The following is a 15,546-nucleotide window of genomic DNA, read 5'->3' on the forward strand; positions in this document are numbered from 1 at the left end:
TATTCCTGATTGAATGTATGTGGCCAGCAGAGTATAGTAAGATAATCTTAGAATCCTAGCACACAGAGGACTATGAATATAAGCCCAGGCTATCCAACACAGGAAGTAAGACCTTATCTTAAAAGCCAAAGCAGACAAAAGAACACTCTGTCTTCCAGTAGCAAAAAAAGTGTTTAACACATGAAAATTGATTAATAAGGACAAATCTGATGAGCTCTCCAACAGGATTTTTGAATGGAAAACTTTATAAAAAGTGATTATAGTATAAACTCAGCTATATCTTTAAAACTCACATGGATTTTTACATTTTATTCAGTAGTCTATATTTTAGTATGAAAATGCTTTAAAACTAGAGAAAAAGTATACAGTTCCTCTCCTGCTTCTCTACTTATATCATTAATGAGTGGGCAAGATGTGGCTTACTTGAATTTGTTTTGGTTTTGTTGCTGTTGTTGTTGTTAATTGTGCTGAACTGAAAAAGGCAGAAATTACTTAGAAGTCTAGAAATTTCACTACTGAGCAGCTTTGCCATCACTCCCCTATAAATTCCATCCTTTACCTCCACTTCTTTCCCCTTCCCTCCTCTTCCTTTCTCCCCTCTTTGTCCTTCTCTCTCCTCCACTTTCATTCCCTTCCAGCTTACTTTTGTTGTTGTTTTTTGAGACATGGTTTCTCAGTGTGTCCTGGAACTATCTCTTGTAGACCAGGCTGTCCTTGAACTCACAGAGATCTGCCTGCCTCTGCCTCTCAAGTGCTGGGATTAAACATGTGTGCCACCACTGCCCAGCTTTCAAATTACTTTTACTTGACCCCTCCTTAGGAATGAATTAGTTATAGGACCATTCAGAACAATGTTCCAAATGACTTCTTCTTATCTTATGTTCTATCATGATCATATTATGGATAGTACAAACATACACATATTAGTTTAATCTTTTTTCAGTTATCTTTCTAAGAAATTAAAATTAAAATAAATATTTATTTATTTTATTTTTGTTGTTCTTTGTGTAAATCCAAATTACTTTGTGTAGAACTATTTGTTGTATAGATTCAAGATGGATCATTGGGTATTTGCACACAGTCCTAGAAACCTGAGTTTGATACTCAGATTCCAGAAGGTTATGGAAGATGATGGTTTCCTGAGAGAATTGTCCCTCAGCCTACATATGCATGCCACTTTCAATCCCCCCCCACATGCATACACACATACACCACAAACAAATTAATTAAAAATATTGTAAATACATAGGTCTAATGTCTTCTGGCTTTGATATTTTCTTGTAGGCGGTGACTGCTCATCTGTTTCCCAGCCGCCCAGAACCAAATAATAACACAGAAACTATATTAATTGCAATATTGTTTGGCCAATAGTTTAGGAATATTTCTAGCTAACTCTTACATCTTAAATTAACCCATTTACTTTAATCTGTGTATTGCCACGAGGTTGTGGCCTACCGGTAAAGCTCTGGCTGGTGGCTGGCATCTTTCTCTTTCGACAGCTACATGGCATCTCCCTGACTCTGCCTACTTTCTCTCTATGTCTCTGCTCAGATTTCCCACCTGGTTTTAATCTACTAAGTCATTGGCTGAAACAGCTTTTTTTTTTTTTTTTTTTTGGGATATATGGTAAATTTATTTTCAACACTTTAAAATATCTCCAAATTGATTTTCACCATGCCTTCATTAGTTGGCATCCCTCACAAAAATGAAGAAATGTTCCTTTTTATCCCGACCTCTCCATCATTTATTGTCATATTTGTTGATGAGAGCCATTCTGACTGGGGAGAAGTTGTTTTAATTTTCATTTTATATATATATATATATATATATATATATATATATATATATATATAGGCTTATTGATAGTCTATTTAACCTTCCCCCAATCTTGCTAGTAAATTTAATGTATTTTTTTTCTTTTTTTTAAAGGGATATTCTTTTTTATTTTTATTTTTTTTTTCCTCATGGTTTATTTTTTTTTATATTTAAAAAATTTCCATCTCCTTCCCTCCTCCTCCCCCTTCCCTCCCCTCCTTCTCCCCCTTCCCTCCCCTCCCCTCCACCCATACCTCCCCTCCCTCCCTCTCAAGGCCAAGAGCCATCAGGGTTCCCCACTCTATGCTAAGATCAGGGTCCTCCCAACTCCCCCCTGGACCAGGATGGTGATCGACCAAGCTGAGAAGGCTCCCACAGAGCCCGTCCATGCAGAAGACTCAGAGCCCATAGCCATTGTCCTTTGCTTCTCAGTCAGCCCCCGCTGTTGGCCACATTCAGAGAGACGGGTTTGGTCGCATGATCCATCAGTCCCATTCCAACTGGAGTTGGTGATCTCCCATTAGTTCTGTCCCACCGTTTCCATGAGTGAACGCACCCCTCTCGTTCCTGACTTTCTCCCTCATGTTCTCGCTCCTTCTGCTCCTCATCAGGACCTTGGGAGCTCAGTCCAGTGCTCCAATGTGGGGCTCAGTCACCTTCCCCATCTGTCGCCAGCTGGAGGTTCCCTCCCGGTCCTGACTTTCTTTCTCATGTTCTCTCTCCTTCTGCTCCTCATCAGGACCTTGGGAGCTCAGTCCGGTGCTCCAATGTGGGGCTCTGTCATTTTCTTCATCTATCGTCAGGTGGAGGTTCTATGGTGATATGCAAGAAATTCATCAGTATGGCTATAGGAACTGGCCTTTTCAGGCTCCCTCTCCTCAGCTGCCCAAGGAACTAACTGGGGGCGTCTCCCTGGAAACCTGGGAACCCCTCTAGGGTCAAGTCTCTTGACAACCCTCAGGTAGCTCTTTAAATTAAGATATATGCTTCCCTGCTCCCATAGCCACCCTTCCTATATCCCAAGCACCCCATTCCTCCGAGCTCCCCCCCGTTCTCCCCTTCACACTTTTCTCTCCCCATCTTCCCTTGGCCCAGTCTTGCCCAACCCTCAAGTTCCCAATTTTGCCTGGCAATCGTGTCTACTTCCAATATCCAGGAGGATTACTATATCTTTTTTTGGGAGTTAACCTTCTTATTATCTTCTCAAGGATCCCAAATTTATAGGCTCGATGTCCTTTAATTATGGCTAGAAACCGATTATGAGTGAGTACATCCCATGTTCATCTTTTTGGGTCTGGGTTACCACACTCAGAATAGTGTTTTCTATTTCCATCCATTTGCCTGCAAAATTCAAGATGTCATTGTTTTTTACCGCTGAGTAGTATTCTAGCATGTATATATTCCACAGTTTCTTCATCCATTCTTCCACTGAAGGGCATCTAGGTTGTTTCCAGGATCTGGCTATTACAAATAATGCTGCTATGAACATAGATGAGCATATGCTTTTGTTGTATGATTGGGCATCTCTTGGGTAGATTCCCAATAGTGGAATTGCTGGGTCCTGGGGTAGGTTGATCCCGAATTTCCTGAGAAACCGCCACACTGCTTTCCAAAGTGGTTGCACAAGTGTGCATTCCCACCAGCAATGGATGAGTGTACCCCTTACCCCACAACCTCTCCAGCAAAGGTTATTATTGGTGTTTTGGATTTTAGCCAATCTGACAGGTGTAAGGTGATATCTCAAAGTTGTTTTGATTTGCATTTCCCTGATAGCTAAGGAGGTTGAGCATGACCTTAAGTGTCTTTTGGCCATTCGAACTTCTTCTGTTGAGAATTCTCTGTTCAGTTCAGCGCCCCATTTTTTAATTGGGTTAATTGGCATTTTACCGTCTAGTCTCTTGAGTTCCTTATATATTTTAGAGATCAGACCTTTGTCAGTTGCAGGGCTGGTGAAGATCTTTTCCCAGTCAGTAGGCTGCCTTTGTGTCTTAGTGACAATGTCCTTTGCTTTACAGAAGCTGCTCAACTTCAGGAGGTCCCATTTATTCAATGTTGCCCTTAAAGTCTGTGCAGCTGGGGTTATGCGTAGGAAACGGTTCCCTGTGCCCATTTGTTGTAGAGTACTTCCCACTTTCTCCTCTATCAAGCTCAATGTGTTCAAATTAATATTGAGGTCTTTAATCCATTTGGACTTGAGTTTTGTGCATGGTGATAGATATGGATCTACTTTCATTCTTCTACAGGTTGACATCCAGTTATGCCAGCACCATTTGTTGAAGATGCCCTCTTTCTTCCATTGTGTACTTTTGGCTCCTTTATCAAAAATCAGGTGTTCATAGGTTTGTGGTTTAAGATCCGGGTCTTCTATACGATTCCATTGGTCAACTTCTCTGTTTTTATGCCAATACCAAGCTGTTTTCAATACTGTAGCTTTGTAATAGAGTTTGAAGTCAGGGATGGTAATGCCTCCAGAAGAACCTTTATTGTATAAGATTTTTTTGGCTATCCTGGGTTTCTTGTTTTTCCATATAAAGTTGATTATTGTCCTCTCAATCTCTGTGAAGAATTTTAATGGGACCTTGATTGGGATTGCATTGAATCTATAGATTGCTTTTGGTAGAATTGCCATTTTTACTATGTTGATCCTCCCAATCCACGAGCAGGGGAGATCCTTCCATTTTCTGGTATCCTCTTCAATTTCTTTCTTCAAAGACTTAAAGTTCTTGTCAAATAGATCCTTCACTTCCTTGGTTAGAGATACTCCCAGATATCTTATGCTATTTGTGGTTATTGTGAAAGGTGATACTTCTTTGATTTCCCTCTCTGCTTCCTTATCCTTTGTGTATAGGAGGGCGACTGATTTTTTGGAGTTAATCTTGTAACCTGCCACGTTACTGAAGGAGTTTATCAGCTGTAAGAGTTCTTTGATGGAGTTTTTGGGGTCGCTTATGTATACTATCATATCATCTGCAAATAATGAAAGTTTAACTTCTTCCTTTCCAAATTGAATCCCCTTGATTCCCTTATGTTGTCTTATTGCTATTGCTAGAACTTCAAGCACTATATTGAAGAGATAAGGAGAGAGTGGACAGCCTTGTCGTGTTCCTGAATTTAGTGGGATAGACTTGAGTTTCTCTCCGTTTAGTTTGATGTTACCTGTCGGCTTGCTGTAAATAGCTTTTATTATATTTAGGAATGACCCTTGTATCCCTAATCTCTCCAAGACCTTTATCATAAAAGGGTGCTGAATTTTGTCAAATGCTTTTTCAGCATCTAATGAGATGACCATATGGTTTTTTTTCCTTCAGTTTGTTTATATGATGGATTACATTGATAGATTTTCGTATGTTGAACCAGCCCTGCATCTCTGGGATGAAGCCTACTTGATCGTAATGGATAATTTTTCTAATGTGTTCTTGGATTCGGTTTGCCAGTATTTTATTGAGAATTTTTGCGTCAATGTTCATGAGTGAGATTGGCCTGTAATTCTCTTTCTTGGTTGAGTCTTTGTGTGGTTTAGGTATCAGGGTAACTGTGGCTTCATAGAAGGAATTTGGCAGTGACTCTTGTGTTTCTATATTATGAAATACCTTAAGGAGTATAGGTATTAGGTCTTCTTGGAAGTTCTGGTAGAATTCCGCATTGAAACCATCTGGTCCTGGGCTCTTTTTGGTAGGGAGGTTTCTGATAACAGTTTCTAATTCTTCGCGACTAACAGGACAATTTGGAGCATTTACCTGGTCCTGGTTTAACTTTGGTATATGGTATTTATCTAAAAAACTGTCCATTTCTTTTACATTTTCCAATTTTGTGGCATACAGGCTTTTGTAGTAAGATCTAATGATTCTCTGAATTTGCTCTGTGTCTGTGGTTATGTCCCCCTTTTCATTTCTGATCTTATTAATTTGCGTGTTCTCCCTCTGCCGTTTGATTAGTTTGGCTAAGGGTTTGTCAATCTTGTTGATTTTCTCCAAGAACCAGCTTCTTGTTTCATTGATTCTTTGGATTGTTTTCTGTGTTTCTATTTTGTTGATTTCTGCCCTCAATTTGATTATTTCCAGTCTTCTACTTCTCCTAGGTGAGTCTGCTTCTTTTTTTTCCAGAGCTTTCAGGTGTGCTGTTAAGTCACCAATGAGTGCTTTCTCCGTTTTCTTTAAGTGGGCACTTAGTGCTATGAACTTTCCTCTTAGCACTGCTTTCATTGTGTCCCATAGGTTTGAGTATGTTGTGTCTTTGTTTTCATTAAATTCAAGAAAGACTTTAATTTCTTTCTTTATTTCTTCCTTGACCCAGGTGTGGGTCAGTAGTTGACTGTTCAGTTTCCATGAGTTTGTGGGCTTTCTGGGGGTAGCATTGTTGTTGAATTCTAATTTTAATCCATGGTGATCCGATAAGACACAGGTGGTTACTAATATTTTTTTGTAATTGTGGAAGTTTGCTTTGTTACCAAGTATATGGTCAATTTTCGAAAAGGTTCCATGAGCCGCAGAGAAGAAGGTATATTCTTTCCTATTTGGGTGGAATGTTCTATAGATGTCTGTTAAGTCCATTTGGTTCATTACCTCCATTAAGTCTTTCAATTCTCTGTTAGGTTTCTGTCTGATTGACCTGTCCATTGGTGAGAGGGGAGTGTTGAAGTCTCCAACTATTAGTGTGTGTGGTTTGATGGCTGCCTTGAGATCTAGAAGTGTTTCTTTTACATAAGTGGGAGCTCTTATATTAGGGGCATAGATATTCAGGATTGAGACTTCATTCTGATGGATTTTTCCTGTTATGAGTATAAAGTGTCCCTTTCCATCTCTTCTGATTGATTTTAGTTTGAAGTCAACTTTGTTGGAAATTAGTATGGCCACACCCGCTTGTTTCTTAGGTCCATTTGCTTGATAAACCTTTTCCCAACCCTTTACTCTGAGTAGGTGTCTGTCTTTGTGGTTGAGGTGTGTTTCTTGTAAACAGCAAAATATTGGATTCTGTTTTCGTATCCAGTCTCTTAGCCTGTGCCTTTTTATAGGTGAATTGAGACCATTGATATTAAGTGATATTAATGACCAGTGGTTGTTAACTTCAGTCATTTTTAGTAGTAGAGTTTGTGTGTTTCCCTTCTTCTAGTTGTGCTGGTGAAGGGTCGCTAGATGCCTGCGTTTTTGTGGGCGTTGTTGGACTCCTTGGTTTGTGATTTTCCTTCTATTACTTTCTGCAAGGCTGGATTTGTGGCTGCGTATTGTTTAAATCTGTTTTTGTCCTGGAATATCTTGTTTTCTCCATCAATGGTGAATGCAAGCTTTGCTGGGTATAATAGTCTAGGCTTGCATCCATGTTCCCTTAGTGTCTGTAGCACATCTATCCAAGCTCTTCTGGCTTTCATTGTTTCCATTGAGAAATCGGGTGTAATTCTGATAGGTTTCCCTTTATATGTTACTTGACCTTTTTCCTTTGCAGCTCTTAATATCTGTTCTTTATTCTGTATGTTTTGTGTTTTGATTATTATATGGCATGGGGATGCTTTCTTTTGATCCAGTCTATTTGGTGTTCTGTAGGCTTCTTGTACCTTCATAGGAACATCCTTCTTTAGGTTGGGGAAGTTTTCTTCTATAATTTTGTTGAATATGTTTTCTGGGCCTTTGAGTTGTAATTCTTCTCCTTCTTCTACCCCAATTATTCTTAGGTTTGGTCTTTTCATGGTGTCCCAGATTTCCTGAATATTTTGTGTTAAGAATTTGTTAGATTTGTTTAGTTCTTTAATCTGTGAGTTTATTTCCTCTATTGTATCTTCAGAGTCCGAGATTCTTTCTTCCATCTCTTGTATTCGGTTGGAAATACTTGTCTCTGAAGTTTCTGTTCGTTTACTCAGAGTTTCCATTTCCAGTCGTCCCTCAGATTGTGTTTTCTTCAATACCTCCATTTCATTTATCAGGTCTTGTACTGTTTCCCTTACCTGCTTGATTGCTTTTTCTTGTTTTTCTTGTTTTTCTTGGGTATCTTTGAGAGATTTATTTATTTCCTCTACCTTTTTGTTTGTCATCTCCATTTCTTTATGGCAGTTTTTTACCTCCTGTTTAAGGTCCTCTATTATTTTCATAAAGTACTGTTTAAGGTCGGTTTCTTCTATATCTTCTGGGGTAGGGTGTTCAATTCTTGTTGTTTCGGGATGTCTGGCTTGTGGTGATGTCATGTTGCCTTTCATGTTGTTGGAGGAGCTCCTGCATTGGCGCCTGCCCATCTCTTCCTTCAAAAGGAGCCCGGAGGCGTTTGGTGTCCTAGACCAATCTTTGCTGTGACTGAAACTGGTTGGATCTCCCCAGTGGGAGAGGAGGACCTATTCCTTGCGTCACAATCTGAAGGAGCCAGCACCCCTCCGCAGGAATCCTCAGACCTGCCTGGAGGCCAGAGTCTGACCCCTTTGGGTGGATGGCCTTAGAACAGGAGCAGGACACCTGAGAACACTAGAGAAAGCTTGGGAGACACAAGCCTGCAAAGGGAAGTGGGGGTAGGAGGTCTGTGCTCTCTTCCAGGGCAGGTTGCCCCAGGGTCCGCATTCACTCACCAGTTCAGATGGAATGTCAGGGCACAGGATCAGGGATTCCAGGCAGCCCAGGGTCGCAGCCCAGACAAAAGGGCCAAGGTGGGGGCAGGGCGGGATGGAATACCACACAGCGAAGAAACAGCTTTTTTAATAACCAATGGTAATAAAATATATTCCTAGCACACAGAGGGGAAATGCCACATCATTTTCTAATTTGATTTTAATTTTCTTTATTTCTTTTTAAAAATATTTATCTATCTATTTATTATGTATACAATATTCTGTCTGTGTATATGCCTGCAGGCAGAAGAGGGCACCAGACCCCATTACAGATTGTTGTGACCCACCATGTGGTGGCTGGGAATTGAACTCAGGACCTTTGGAAGAGCAGGCAGCGCTCTTAAACACTGAGCCATCTCTCCAGCCCCTCTTTTCCTTATTTCTATATACAAAATGTTCCTTCCACCCCATGTCTTCCTTTAAGAGTCTACTATTTGATTTCTATAGTTTGAAAGTGGCAAGCTTAGAATTTGTTTCTATTTGTTTTTTCTTATTTTGCTTGAGGTTCTCTGGGTTTCATAAATATGAGTTTTTGCATCAGTCATTAAGCTGAAAAATGCTAGGACATAATTTCTTTTCTCTCTTATGTCCTTTGGAATTGGTTTCAATTCTATGCACAACAAAATATACGATCCCACAGTTTTTATGTATTATTTTCTCACATTTTTTTCCTTTTTGTGTTGCAGTATGAGTAATTCTTATTGATCTATCCTCAAGTTCATGAATTCTCTCCATGGCTATGTCAATTGTACTGCTGAGACCAGAAAAATCATTCTCTTTTAAGATCACAATGTCTACTTTTTCAAAAAGAATTTTTTTATTGTTTATTTTTATTTATGTGTACATATGTGTGCTTGCTTATCTATATGTGCATCACATACTTGCAGATGTTCCTGGAAGCCAGAAGACAATGTCAGATTCTTTAGAACTGGAGTCACAAGGAGTTGTGAGTCACTTCATACAGGCATTGGGAAGTGAACCCGGGTCTTCTGCAAAAAAGAGCCCTTAATTGCTAAGCCATTTCTCTAGGCCCTTCAGGAATATCATTTCAATAGCATTATTTCTTACAGTTTTCTCTGCTATATTGCCCACTCAGCTGTATATGATAGATACCGTTTCTGGCATGTTTGACATATTAATCATAGTTATTTTGAATACCCAATCAGATTGTTCCAACATTTCATACCTTATCTGAGTCTAGTAATAATGATTACTTAACCTCCTAGTAGTGTGTTGTTTTTTCCTCACTTTTTGTGTACTTTGCAATATTTCTTGACAGCTGCACATGTGGTGTAGGACAGCACAAAGTTAAGTAAATAGATTTTCTGTGTGGAAATGGGTGCACTTTCCGTTTTCTAGGTCGTTATCTAGTTCATGGTCTTCCGTTAATCTTGTTAGGCTCTGGGCTTGTTTCAAGCCTTTGTTGTTGCTATGGTTACACAACGATTTTTTTTTTAAAACTCCCATTCAGATACCTTGCTTGTAGGGCAGATGAGGGTCATGATTAATAGAACAATGTCTATTTGATTCTAGGTATAATACTTTGTACTGTTCCTCAGAAAGGTTTCTCAGATTTTTTTTCAGTTTTCTTTCTTTGCAGTATTATATCATTAATTGTTAGGAGAAGTTCTTTAGTTTTTTACTTGGGCACATGGTGGCTTCTAATTCAGATTTAAGGCTTTTTTATTTTTATTAGTTCTTATAGAATTTCATAAAATGCATTTTAATCACAGTCAAACCTCCCTTGACTCATCCCAAATCCACCTCCACTTTCCTACAAACCCAACTTTGTTTCTTTTATTTTTAAATCTTAACCCATCAAATACAATTTGTACTGCCCATGTGTCCTTTGAAGTATGGCTCTCCACTGGAACCTAGTTAAACCACCATGGGCCACAACCTTAAATGAAATTGACTCTTCTTTGCTCAACCCAAAGGAAAAATTGCTTCTTTGCTATCAACTGTCAATAAGTCTTAGCTATGGGTCGGACTTCGTGCACACCTCCCCTCTCCATGTTGGGTGTTTGTCTGCCTTGATTTTACACAGGTTTTGTACATGCTGGATCAACTGCTATGAATTAATATGTGCAGCTTCCCTGCTGTGTCCAGAAAACACTCTTTCGTTATCATCAACCACCTCTGGCTCTTACACTTTTTGCTCTCCTCTTCCAAAATGACCCCTGAACTTTGGGAGGAAGGGTTGTAGTACGGATGTCCCAATTAAGCGTAAGCATTTTCCAGTTCCTTATTCTCTGCACCTTGACCAGTTATGAGTCTCTGTGCTAATCTCCATTTGCTGTAAAAAGAAACTTCTTTGATGAATAGTGAGAGATCTACTAATCGCTGAGTATAATATTAAGCCAGTAGGAGTCAGTTTAATGGTTTCCCTTTAGCAGGGGAATAATAGTAGGTTATTTTTTAGGTTGATTGCCTACCTATTTACAAGTTCGTGGCTCCAATATTGGTCACATGTGGATTTTAGTTGTGGAATGGAGCTTAAATCCAGTCAGAAAGCAGTTAGTTACTCCCGTATTTGGGTCACTATTGCACCAGTCATTATGTCTTCTCAGGCCTATCGTTATTGTAGCTCAAAGAGTTCACAGCTGGATGAGACTGGTAATTACTTTGTTCCTCTGGTAGCACACATAGAACTTTTTAGCACAGTGGAAGCTAGCCAGTAAGAAAAAAGCTTCCAGGTGAAGCTTCCATCATTTCTCTGGGTTTCAGAGTTGTGGCCTTCTGTCTTACCCCTTCACTTGCTTCAGTTATAGACTCCTTTCCAGTGTGGATACTCTTTGAGGAGGTTATATCCAGATACAGAAATTATTAACCAAATAAAAGTTCATCTTGGTATCAAATATGTATAATCCCAGTACTGGGGAAGCCAACGTAGGGGAACTGGCAAGTGTGGGATATACAATGAGAAGGAGGCAGGTTTCTTTTTTTAACTTTAAAATAAGTTGAAGCCAGGTTTAGTGTTGCACACTGTAATCCCAGTGCTTGGAAAGCTGAGGCAGGAGGATTGTGAGTTCAAGGATACATAGTAAGATATCATCTTAAAAATAATGGTACTCACCACCTCCAAAATAATGAAATCAGGAAGACAGACAATAGTGTAACTAAAATTGCATTTAGTAACACAACTTATGAACATCACAACTTAGTCACACAGTATTCCTACAGTATTGGTGATTTCCTATGGTGATCACACCAGTGACTGAGAGTCATGACTTGCTACAGCATTGCAAGCAAACATGAGACTACATGTTCCTCAACTGGGAAAAGGTTTGATTAGAAATTAAAAGTTAAGCTATGATTTCTCCTGAAAATAACCACACAATCATAAAACTGAAAAATCATACATCAAACTATTATATTTCAGAAACCCTCTCTATGAACTGGCAGATTTATTTAAAAGTGTTATAGATATCACTCTCTGTTTATCCTTCTTTCATCCAGCATTTGCTGTTCAGTGTTATGAGATTTATTCATGAGAATCGATGTAACTATACTTCATTCATTTTAGTGCCACACAGTATTACATTTGATGATTAAGCAAAATTTATCTATATTTCTTTGGTTCCCAATTTCTCAATGCTGTGAAAAGTACTGGACAAACTGCCACTGACACTTTTTTGTTTATTTGTTTGACAAACAATTTATAGACTGAACCATCTCCCCAGTCCTAACAGTTATTTTTAAAAATTCAACTGAATTTGTCTATTCATCATAGCTATAACTAATAATAAATAATGACAATCAATATGATTTTATTAAAAAATTTTATAACTTGTAGTATATGCAACTCAGTTTTTCTTTTATATTTTTTCTTGGATATTTTTAGCTTTTGAATTTTTTATATAATTTTTAGAATCAGTTCTACTAGTTCTACATTAAAACTGTGCTGGGATTAGGAGTAGAATTATCTTCAATGTATAACATTTTGGAAGAGACTAACTTATTTTAAAACACTGTGCCTGTGCTTTCATTGGAAGTACATATACTAAAATTAGAACCATACTAAGAAAAGTAACAAGCCTCTGGGCAAAGATGACATGAAGATTAGTAAAGTGGTCCATGTTGCTTTGCCATTCTAAACAACCTAAATGTCCTTAACAGATGAACAGGTAATGAAAGTGTGGTACATACACACAATAGACTACTATTCAGCTGTAAAGAAAAGAATCGTGAAATTTGCAAACAAGTGTAGTTCTTACCCTCTTCCAAGGAGCTTCTCTTTTCAGCAAATGGAGATCATTACAGAAAACCAGCAAAGGTCATGATTCTGAGATCAACTAGCTATAGGGCTCCAGCCTTAATGGATACATATACAATGCAACTCCTGCACCTAAGGCTTAGGGAATATTGAGAAAGAAGTGCATAATGTGTATGAGTCAGAACAGGAAGTCTGTTATGAGATTGTATCTCCTAGAAATGACAGGGATGCTATATCCATGATACTTTCTCAATATGGCTGCCTAAACAAGACCCGAACAATGATAATACCAATAAACATGTAAAGGCAGAAGTGGGATGTCTCACAGACGTACTGCCCTAGACAAAAAACCATATACACCTTGTTACTATTGAGAGAGCAAGAATTAGCCTGTCCCAAGGATGAGTCCCTGATACAAAGTGGTCAGCTATGAGATCATATGTGCACAAGCAACACTCAATAGGTTGTATGTATGTATGTATGTGTATATATGGATATATGTGTGTGTGTGTGTGTATGTTTATACATTGTGTTAGTCACCATTCTATTGTTGTAAAGAAACATCATGACCAAGGCAACTCTTATAAAAGAAGCACTTAAATCAGGCTGGCTTACATTTTCAGAGGCCTAGTCTAATGTTATCATGGCAGAGAGCATGGTGGCATGCAGGCAAGTATTGTGCTGGAGAAATAGCAGAAAACTACATAATGATCTGCAAAGAGAGAGAGAAAGGCCAAGGTCATACCTCCTAATCCTTCTCAAATAGTGCCACTCACTGGAGAATAAGAATTTAAATATTTGAACCTATGGGGGCCATTCTTATTCAAACTATCATGTATGTGTAACAGAAATAAAAAGAGGTCATTAATTTGAGAGGGAGTGAGGGGATATTTAAGGGTTAGAAAAAAGAAGGGGAAGGGGAAGTGATGCAATTAGATATTAATTAAAATTTTTTTTTGGAATCAGACTGCTTTATTAGAGAACCCAGAGCCACCCTCAGAGATGGCACCACCTACAATGGGCGAAAAGCACTAACACACTGTCACCTCTACTTGAATTCATGTCTTGAGTTCCTGACTTGACTTCCCTCCAGAACAGACTGTAAGCTGAAATAAACCCTTCCCTCCCCAAGTTGTTTCTGGTCATGGTGTTTATCAAAACACCAGAGAGCAGTCTGAAATACCATAGTATGACTGGAGCTGGAGCTGCAAGTGGTCCAGAGTCACATCGGGACACTGAACCCGGGCCCTCTGGAAAAGTAGTAAGCACTCATAACCACTGAGCCATCTCTCCAGCTCCCAACTTAATGCATTAAAAAAATTATCTCACGCTTACATAAAGAGAGTGGAACTGATGTTTGGGGTCAGGTAAATTTTTGCAGCTGTCCTTGGCTCCGTGTTCAGCCAGTAGTCCTGTCTTTTACTGCCTGGAACTCCCCACACTCTTCCCCCGAGTGTGACAAGTCCAAGTGTCTGCACACATTGCTCAGGGTCCCTTAGGGAAAAGACTTACTGTTTCACTAACACCCCTGTAGCTCTTTTCAATAATAGCATGCTGGTCATTAGAAACCTACTTAGATGTATTGATAGGCTATGGGAAAGCCCTTCTCCTGTTCTTTGCCAAAGCTGCCCTAGAGGCACCTCATTAGTACCTGTTTCCTGTTCATGTTTATAGATGTAGCAACTGTGGATGCAATAACGCAACTGTGTTTCTTACCTTCCTCCTTCCCTTCCACCCTCCCTCACTTCCTCCTTTCTCCCTTTCTCTTTCTTCATCCCTTCCTCTTTTCATCAGTCCTAAGTTTCTTTATCTTTTTTTTCTCATTTTTTTATTAAAGATTTCCATCTCCTCACCTCCTCCTCCCCCTTCCCTCCCCTCCCTTCTACCCATACCCCAACTCCACTCCTCTCCAGAGACAAAGAGCCATCAGGGTTCCCTTCACTATGTTAAGTCCAAGGTCCTCCCAGCTCCCCCTAAGTCCAGGAAGGTGAGCAACCAAACTGACAAGGCTCACAGTGAGCCCGTCCATGCTGTAGAGTACATGTTCATTGCCATTGTCCTTGGTTTCTCAGTCCTCCTCCACCGTCAGCCACATTCAGAGAGTCCGGTTTGGTCCCCTGTTCCATCAGTCCCATTCCAACTGGACTTGGTGGTCTCCCGTTAGCTCTCCCGTTAGCTCTGTCCCACCATCTCAATGGGTAAACGCACTCCTCACGGTCCTGACTTCCTTGCTCATGATCTCCCTCCTTTTGCTCCTCATCAGGACCTTGGGATCTCAGTCCGGTGCTCCTATGTGGGGCTCTGTCATTTTCTCCATCCAATGCCAGGTGAAGGTTCTATGGTGATATGCAAGATATTCATGAGTATGGCAACAGGATCTGGACATTTCTGGCACCATCTCCTCAGCTGCCCAAGGACCTAGCTGGGGGCGTCTTCCTGGACACCTGGGAACCCCTCTAGAGTCAAGTCTCTGCCAACCCTAGAATGGCTCCCTTAACTAAGATATATAATCCCTTGTTCCCATATCCACCCTTCCTATATCCCAACCATCCTATTCCCCCAAGCTCTTCCCATCCTCCACTTCACACTTTTCTATCCCCATCCCCCCATCCCCCCATCCCACCCCACCCCCATGTTCCCATTTTTTGTCCGGCAATCTTGTCTACTTCCAATATCCAGGAGGATAACTATATGTTTTTCTTTGGGTTCACCTTCTTATATAGCTTCTCTAGGATTTTTTACGAATTATAGGCTCGATGTCCTTTATTTATGGCTAGAAACCAATTATGAGTGAGTACATCCCATGTTCATCTTTTTGGGCCTGGGTTACCTCACTCAGGATGGTGTTTTCTATTTGCATCCATTTGCATGCAAAATTCAAGATGTCATTTTTTTTACCTCCGAGTAGTACACTAAAATGTATATATTCCAC

General features: G+C 39.8%; 1 non-coding gene across 1 annotated transcript; it reads left to right on the top strand.

The window, feature by feature from the left end:
- Positions 1-12,377: 12,377 nt before the first annotated feature.
- LOC119805613 lies at positions 12,378-12,483 on the top strand. The gene has a single exon (XR_005283932.1). It is a non-coding gene; the product is annotated as a U6 spliceosomal RNA (small nuclear RNA).
- Positions 12,484-15,546: the final 3,063 nt, after the last annotated feature.

This window comes from Arvicola amphibius, chromosome X, assembly GCF_903992535.2.
Source record: "Arvicola amphibius chromosome X, mArvAmp1.2, whole genome shotgun sequence".
Lineage (NCBI taxonomy): Eukaryota > Metazoa > Chordata > Mammalia > Rodentia > Cricetidae > Arvicola > Arvicola amphibius.